The sequence below is a fragment of the Bos indicus x Bos taurus genome, chromosome 28, assembly GCF_003369695.1.
Source record: "Bos indicus x Bos taurus breed Angus x Brahman F1 hybrid chromosome 28, Bos_hybrid_MaternalHap_v2.0, whole genome shotgun sequence".
NCBI classification, from domain to species: Eukaryota; Metazoa; Chordata; class Mammalia; order Artiodactyla; family Bovidae; genus Bos; species Bos indicus x Bos taurus.
Window position 1 is genome coordinate 43,554,186 of NC_040103.1, and position 8,438 is coordinate 43,562,623.

Genomic DNA, 8,438 nt, shown 5'->3' on the forward strand with positions numbered 1-8,438 from the left:
GGAGATCAAGAGCAGCTCCCAGTCCTCTCTGCCCCTGTGGATGTAGAAGAGGAAAGCGTGTCTGCCCAAATGCAGCATCCACTCACAGATCTAGAGTGAGGATTCCTTCCTTGGGCATCTGGCCCCCCAGCAAGTCAGCTGGATGGAAGGCCTCCAGCACTCACAGCAAATGACCTAAGTTGCTTAGAAGCAGATAATGCCTCCGGAGACAGTGAGGACCAACTCATTTGCAGGCAGATTCCTTTCGGTTTCTGCGTGGCGTTGGGGGCAGTTACTACTGCCTCCTTCCTTCCTCCCCCCATCCCTCACTCTTATCCTTTTTTATTCTTTTCTTTCCTCCCTCTCATTACATTTCCAGAGATCCTGCTCTGTGCCAGGTGCTTCACTGGGCACCAAAGATACCATGACAATGAGATCTGATCTCTGTGCCAGGGAATTCAAATCTGACAGAGAAGAAAGACAAGCCCACATGGTAAGGGATTTAGCACGGTGGTCTGAAGGGCATCTGGCTCAGCCTGGAGGGAAAAGGGGACTTTTGTGGGAATGACACCTGATCTGAGCCAGGAAGTACAAAGCAGTGCATCAGCTTATGAGGAAACAAGAATTTCCCCATCTTTGATCTATCAAACAAAGATAGACATGTATTAAATACTAATCCATCTGTCTTGCCATATCAAAGTGTACTGGCTTAGCTAGTTGTTCAGGGCTTCCCTGGTGGCTCAGACGGTAAAGCATCTGCCTGCAATGTGGAGACCCAGGTTCGATTCCTAGGTCGGGAAGTTCACCTGGAGAAGAAAATGGCAATCCACTCCAGCACTCTTGCCTGGACAATCCCATGGACGGAGGAGCCTGGTAGGCTACAGTCCACGGGGTCGCAAAGAGTCGGACACGACTGAGCGACTTCACTTTCATTTTAGCTACTTGTTCACTAGCATTTCTAATCAGCACGAGCACAGAACCAAGTGTAGCCTGGTAGAATAGACCTTTGCTGATACAGTTGGATGGCATCGCCGACTTGATGGACACGAGTTTGAGTAAACGCCAGGAGTTGGTGATGGACAGGGAAGCCTGGTGTGGTGCAGTCCGTGGGGTCACAGAGAGTAGGACACGACTGAGCAACTGAACTGAACTGATACGTTCATCAGCTTCTGAACTGACGCTTTGCTCACCTGAGTTGCCCAGAAAAAGCGCTATTTCTCCCAATCTGTTTACTAGCATAGTGGTGAGAATGGTGAACATGCTTACGGAAGCTGTAGGTAAAGGCCACGCCTGCGTCTTCCATCTAGTGCGCTGCCCCTTTACGATGACGACGGCTCTTCCAGGCGTCTCCCAGGGAGGAACAAGAATGCGGAGCACTTTGAGTGAATGATCAAAGGTCCTAGGGCTCTTCAGTGGAGAATGACCAAGAGCTCACAATGTCCATCACACAGGCTGTGCCAGCCCCTGACAGAGGAGCCTGGAGCTTGGCCTCAGACCTCGCCACAAACCTACGAGAGGGACCATCATTAGCTTCACTGGCGAAAGGGAAGCAGAGCATGGAGATGTGGAGCAACTTCCCACAGTCAACAGCCACGGAGTGAGGAGCCCACTCACACACCCATCTCTCACCTCGGGGTGAGGAGCCCACTCACACGCCCATCTCTCACCTCGGGGTGAGGAGCCCACTCACACGCCCAGCTCTCACCTCGGGTGAGGAGCCCACTCACACGCCCATGTCTCACCTCAGGTGGGCACTCAAACCCTCAGTCATGTGTCTCTAAGTGTGGTCCACGGACCAGGAACCTCCACAAGACCAGGGCACTTGTTAGAAATCCAGAGTCTCCATCTGCATCTCCAAAAGATCCCCTAGTGATTCGTTTGCACATCAGACTTTGAGGAGTGTTAGCAGCCCCTGTCCGGCCTGGAAAGGAGAAGATTTAGGGGAACAAGTTGATGTCTTCTTGTCTTTCAATGTAACTGTGGGTGAAGGAAGAGAAAGCTACATGTCAGGGTGGGAGTTGAGGGGGTGCTGACTCACTGACTGAGAAAGGCGCCTCTAATGATGACAGCTGTCTCCACATTTGGCACGAGTAGCCTGGGGAGAACTGAGCTCAGTGTCACTAGGGATGTTCAGTAGAAGCTGATGACCCCTCTCCCAAGACTGGGATGGATGCGGAAGTCAAAAGGGACCTAATGCCAGCTTTTGAGACCCCGGGTTACATGTGGGGCTGCAGCGTGCCAGTGTCATGAATCCAAAGTCTATGCAGAGGTTGGCCACATGAAAGAATGCTTTCACTCACATGAATTCTTTCAAATGAGTGAAATAATTGCATATAAATGAGGGGAGGTCAGGGCAAAATCTGAACTCTAAGCACGTGGAAAGCCTTTCGGCCCAGATAACAGACACGCTCTCGGTGGACACAACTGTCTTATGTGGTCCTTCCACATCACTGGCGTCAGTGAAGCCCCGTCTCTGTGCTTCCTTGCACTGATACCCCGTCATGTATCTGTGTTAGGAATACATCCGAGAGCCCTCCATCCAGGGAAGTGTGATTTCAAAAGGCCTCCGCATCTGTCCTGATCCACACATGTTAACTACACTTCCACTGCCAACTTTGCCAACTTCCCAGAGGATGGATCCTCTCTGTTGGAAACCTTTTGACCAATGTTCAATATCACTAATCACTGGGGACATTCAAATGAAAGCCATAATGTGGTGTCACTTCAGACCCATTAGGAGAGTGACTATAAAATTAAAAAAACAGAAAACAAGTGTTGGTGAGGATGTGGGGAAAACTCAAGATTTTATGTATTACTGGTGGCAATGTAAAATTGTGCAGCTGCTGTGAAAGCAGTTAAGGCAGGTCCTCAAAAAGTTAAACAGAATTACTATGTCGTCTGAAAATTTCATTCCCCTGTACGAAAGAATCAAAAGTATACAGATCTCCAAGAGATATTTGCATACCCGGATTCATAGCAGCATTATTCACATTATCCAAAAAGTGGAACCAATCCAAATGCTAGTCAACAGATGCACAAACAAAATGTGATATAGACATACAACTGAGTATTATTCAGCCTTTAAAAGGAGGGAATCCTGACGCACGCTACTACACCGATAAACCTTGAGGACATTAAGCTGAGTACAACGAGCCACAGCACTTCATGGTCCCACCTTTATGAGGCACCCGAGTAGTCAGACTCCTAGAGACAGAAAGAAGAATGCCGATTGCCAGGGACTGGGGAGGGGGTGGGAAGGGTGGGGAGCTGATGTTTAATGGGTACAGAGGTCCGGTTGGAAAAGGTCAAAAATGGCTAGAGTTGAATGGTGGTGAGTGTACTTAATGTACACTTAAAAGTGGTTAAAATGGCAAATCTTATCGTATTTAAATTTTGGAAAACAAAACCAAAAAAAAGCTATTGAGCAGCACAAACATCCCACTAACCCTGAGGCCCCAGCGCCGGGTTGGAGTTGGCAGAGCCAGTACACATGCCTCCACAGAGGATTGAGGAAGAGGAAGCTCCTGGGCCCTGCCTCCCAAACAGGTCCTCATCTTCCTGGCTCCCACGCTCAGCAGCCCACTCAGCAGCCCACGCTTCCCCTGGTGGCTAAGCCACAGTTCCGGTCGCCGTCCCTGCTGCTCTCAGTCTCCTGCCCCCAATTCAGTCAGACCCCAAATCTGTCGACTCTACCTCCAGATATCTATCAACGCATGAGCCATCTGCACCCCACCACCCCTCACCCTCACTCAGAGCCCCTCACTGCCACCACTCCCAACACGACTCCCTTCCAAACCACCACTCCCCTCAGGTAGCCCAAGGTCCCACCTAATACCCCAGGGCTCCCTGCTCACCCCAATAAAGAGTCGGGCTCCAGAGCAGGGTGTGCAAGGCTATCCCATGCTGCGGGACACCATCTTTCCGGCTTCATCTCCTGCCTGTTCCTACAGCTCCCTTGGACTCCCACCACCTTGAGCTTCTGTGAGTTGGTCATATGGGCCATTCCCAGCCCCTCTGCACACTCTTTGGCCCTGCCCACCGACCTGTGCCCAGCAGAGTGGAGTTGGTGTGTGAGTTCAAGACCAAGTCAGAGAGCGCCATGCCACTTCCACAGGTCCCCTGGAATGAGCGCTCTGTGCGTCCCCAGCTCCCACAGAGCAGTCCACGTACTGGGTCACTCTGCTATCGAAAAGCCCACCCTGGCCCACATCAAGATGGCTTAGAAAGACCCTGAGATGATAACATGAAGAGAGAGAGAGAGCCCTGCCCTCCTGTTTCAGCTCCAGCCTCTGGCTGTCCAAGCCAGAACCACCTTACCAAGCCATTCCCAGATTCTGGATGCACAAAACTGGGAGAGACACTGAAATAGTGAGTGCTGCCGTTGGAGGCTCCAAGTTTCAGAGTACGTATTACACAAGAGACAACTGGAGCCTCTCTCCCAGCCTCCCTTCCCTCTCCACGCTCACCCTCTCCCTGGACCCTCTGGACCCTCAGCCCCTCCCCACCAACCTGCCCGTGGCCACTCCCGCCCTGGGGTCTTCCCCTAGACCCCGTCTTCTCTAGAAGGACAGCCCTGATGCCCCAGCTCCTCACCGTGCACCTCATTTTCCATGTTCATGGCATGTTGTACTTCCCCACCACAGCCCATATTATAATTGCCTGTCTTTCTTGCCCACCCAAGCATCAGGTTTGGAGGGAGGGATCTTGCCTGTCCACATTCTCCCTGCATCCCCAGCAGCTAGCATGGTGCCAGGTCCAAGGTAGGCCACAGGCAAACATCACTGAAACTCCATGGAACTCTTCTTCAAAATTCTATAAAATATATTTTGGGAGATGCAATCAATGCCATTTTGATCTTCTTTCCTCACTTTCCAGATTGTTAATACCAACTAGAAGAGTTAAGCCACTACCACACCAGAGCAGGCATTCTTCTGCCCCTCTCCTGTGATACGGGCAGCCAAGGAAGGAGACGCCCCACAAATGGGGTCTCAGGCCCCCAAGGCCCAGGAACAGATGCTCCACAATGTAACACATAAGTCAGCATTCACATTTAGCTAATGTTCTTTGATGAGAAATTCCAGGCCTGCCAACAAAAGGGGGCCAAAAAGCTTGTCCAGGACTGACAACAGCATCCAAAACCCAAGTCAGGACCAAGTTAATCTCTGGTCTCGTGGCGCTAAAGTGATGACATTAGACAAACCGCATTAAGTGAAGTGGCGAGTGTTTCTGAATTCTATCTATTGATACAGGGAGGACTTGGCATCAGACCACAGTCTTCTGAAATATTTCACCATGTCTGGCTGCCAAGTGGTAAGGCCAGGTTAGTACACATGTGGGTTTAACCTGTAAGTCACCTAAAAAAAAATCAAAGGTGCTCTCCTTCAAGACAAGAAGGATAGTTTCTGCTGGTTTTCTTTCTTCTCATTTCCCCTCAATCCAATGAAACTGACTGTAGTTCCACAGACAGAGAAACTAATATTATTACAAGAAAATTAAGTGGCTCTAAAAGGTAAACAGCATCACCACCTAAGGTGTCCACACATCCATTTTAACTCTGTAAGTAGAATTTGAAACTTATCAAGCATGGAAGAGCTTTAGAAAATTCTAGAGGAAACATTGTTTGACATCCTCACCTCTCAGTGAATTTCTCTACGAGTTTTTGAAACAAGGTAACTCTGAAGGTTGCTAGGAAGTCAAACCAGCCGCGAAGAGATTCTTCATATTCCCCAAAGTTCCAACACCTTCCTTCTGAGCATGTTCTTGGGGCTTCAGAAATGTAATATAGCTGATCCCAGCTAAGCACATTTGCTGAAGGAACCCTGACCACATTGTCTTTGCTGACAGGGAATCCACCCCTGGGGAGACCTTTAGGTCTTATTCTTGGCATGGCAGATGGGGAGAGGGACAGGGCAGAAGCCACCAGAAGCCAGGAGGGAAAGAGAAGCCATATTCGATCCTCTCCAAAAATGTCTACAGCATACTTGAATCTAATCTGAATCCCCCAGGCTATTGGCAGAAGATGCTAAGAGAAAGGGTTTTTCTAAGTAAAGCTGAGCTCATATTGGTGGCCTTGGTCTAAAATAACTCTCAGTACAACTCCCTTCTCTTTGCTGCTTGAGCAGGGAATCCAGCAAATCAGAAAATATGTGTCCCTCCAAAGACATTGGACACCTCTGTCTTCTCTTAGTACAAAACAAGGTTTTCATAGAGACAAAAATTAGGGTAAAATAAAATAAATTATAAATCAATAGAGTTATAATAGAGTTCAATAAATCAATTGAACTAAATTATAGTTCAATCAATTATAGTTCAATTTCATATAAAAATATGAAATATTCCTATAACTGAATATCATATAGAAAGAAGTATGAATAAACTTAAACCACACGTAGAAACACAGATGACTCTTACTGGCTAAATATTCACAGCAATAAGATCAAGCCATAGAAGGAAAACATTTAAATGAAACTGAATTAGTTATTATCAATCAAATTAGAATAAGGAGTAAATAGAGACACTTCATAACGGTGAAAAGGCCAATTAATCAAGAAGACATAATGATCCTAACTATATGAATCTAATAACAGAGCCACAGTGAAATGAGTAGCATTACCCAACAGATGGACAAAATTAAACATTCTGACAATCCCAAGTGTACCAAGGACACAGTGCAATGAGAATCCTCACACACCGCTTGCCAGACTAGAACTTGGTACAAACACTGTGTTAGTTATCTATTACTGTACAATGAAATAACACAAAACAAAAACTTTTTAGAAAATTAGTAGTTTAAAACAACAAACCTTTATTTTCTTGTGATATTGTGGGTCAGGAATGTGGGAGTGGCTCAATGTCCCCCTTGACACTGAGTCAAGATGTCCTGTGAGCTGTATATATCTGGCCTTCCTCAGTCAAGCAGTCTGAGGGAAGTTGGAAGGTGCCCACTCCCACCCCCTCCCCAGGAAAGGGGGCCCTGCAGACTTGCCAGCCACACAAGCAGAGGGGCAAACCACCACCTGTGCCCACCCCACAGAGGTACCTCCCAGGCACTGCTGACAAGAGGCCCCCATCTGTCCAGAGCTAAGGGTCAGGCCTGGAATCAGGGTTCACACGCCCACTGGCCCACTTGTAATTGAGGAAGTGGGCTCGTAACAGAAAGACCAAACACCAAAACAACAGTCTTTTGTAGAGATGAAAGCCTTTATTACAGGGAGGCCAAGCAAGGAGACAGGACGCAAAGCTCAGCTCTGTCTCTCCCATCAGCTTTTTGAGCAGGGTATTTATCGTGAGAGTAGGGAATAGGAGGGAGTCGGAGCTAAGCACTGCCTCTTGGACGAGTAAAGGGAAGTTTCAAGAGTCCTCTGTGCGGGCATGACTGTTTTTCCTATCTCTTCATGGGACACAGTACGCATTGAGGAGGGTTCTGTGCGTTACATGTGGATTTTTAGCCTGTGACATCCAAAGTTCACTGATGGGTTATTCTGGTCCCTCAGAGCATCTGCGCAGGTGGACTGGAAGAAAGTCATTAGCAGGCTGCTTCCTCATCTGAGGTTTCTTAGGTTTGCTGTAAAACAGGAGATCAGGGTTAATCATCTCTCTTTTATGCTGTGGCCGTGGAGGTGCTACTTCATTTTTCCCTTGTTTCACATTTGGTGACTGAGCAGTCCACTCTGACCCTCAGTATCTTTATCTGTAAAGTGGAGACCATTCTAATTCCAGATTCCTATGATGGTAATGAAGATTGGGTACTTTAGTATGCAGAAAGCACTTAGCCCGTTGCCCAGCACCCACTATGTGCTCATCAGCCTGGTTCCCGGGACCACAGCCCCTCATTGCTTAGTAGAGGTCTGTGGGTGGCCTTACAGACTCAGGGCTTGGCAGTAGCCAGCTCCAGGCTGGGTGAGGGGTCTTGCTCACCGCACCCACATCTCCCATTCCCGAATGCTGAGGATGTCATTGTTTGTGGGTTTCCTCTCACCAAGCAGGCCTGAAAAAGCTGCAAGAGGAAAACCTCCAGGAACACAGGGCCTCCTGGTACCTGGGGGACGGCTCCTGATTTTGCTGCAGCTGCAGTTCAGGCCCAAGTTTAATAAAGGATAGTTCCTAGACTGAGGGACTGAAGGGGAATTGGATTCAGTCGACAAAGCAAATGCAGCTTAATTGGAAACAAGCTGCTCCTCCCTCCCTGCGCCAAGTCCAAGGCCAGAACCCCGGAAGCGAGCCTGGTGGGAACCGTCATGGCCTCTGGGAGTGAAGCGTGGAAGGGAAGGCTTATCTGCTTGGAGTCCTGGCACAGGCCACGGGCACAGTCAGCACGACCCGCTCCCTGAGAACAGAGGCCTGTCAGAGCCTGTCCGAAGCCCCTGCACCCAGAGGAACAGGGCTGAGGGAAGTGACAAAGCTCCCAAATGCACACAGGAAGTAACAGCCAGGAGTCTGGATATGAGCATCAGGAGGTA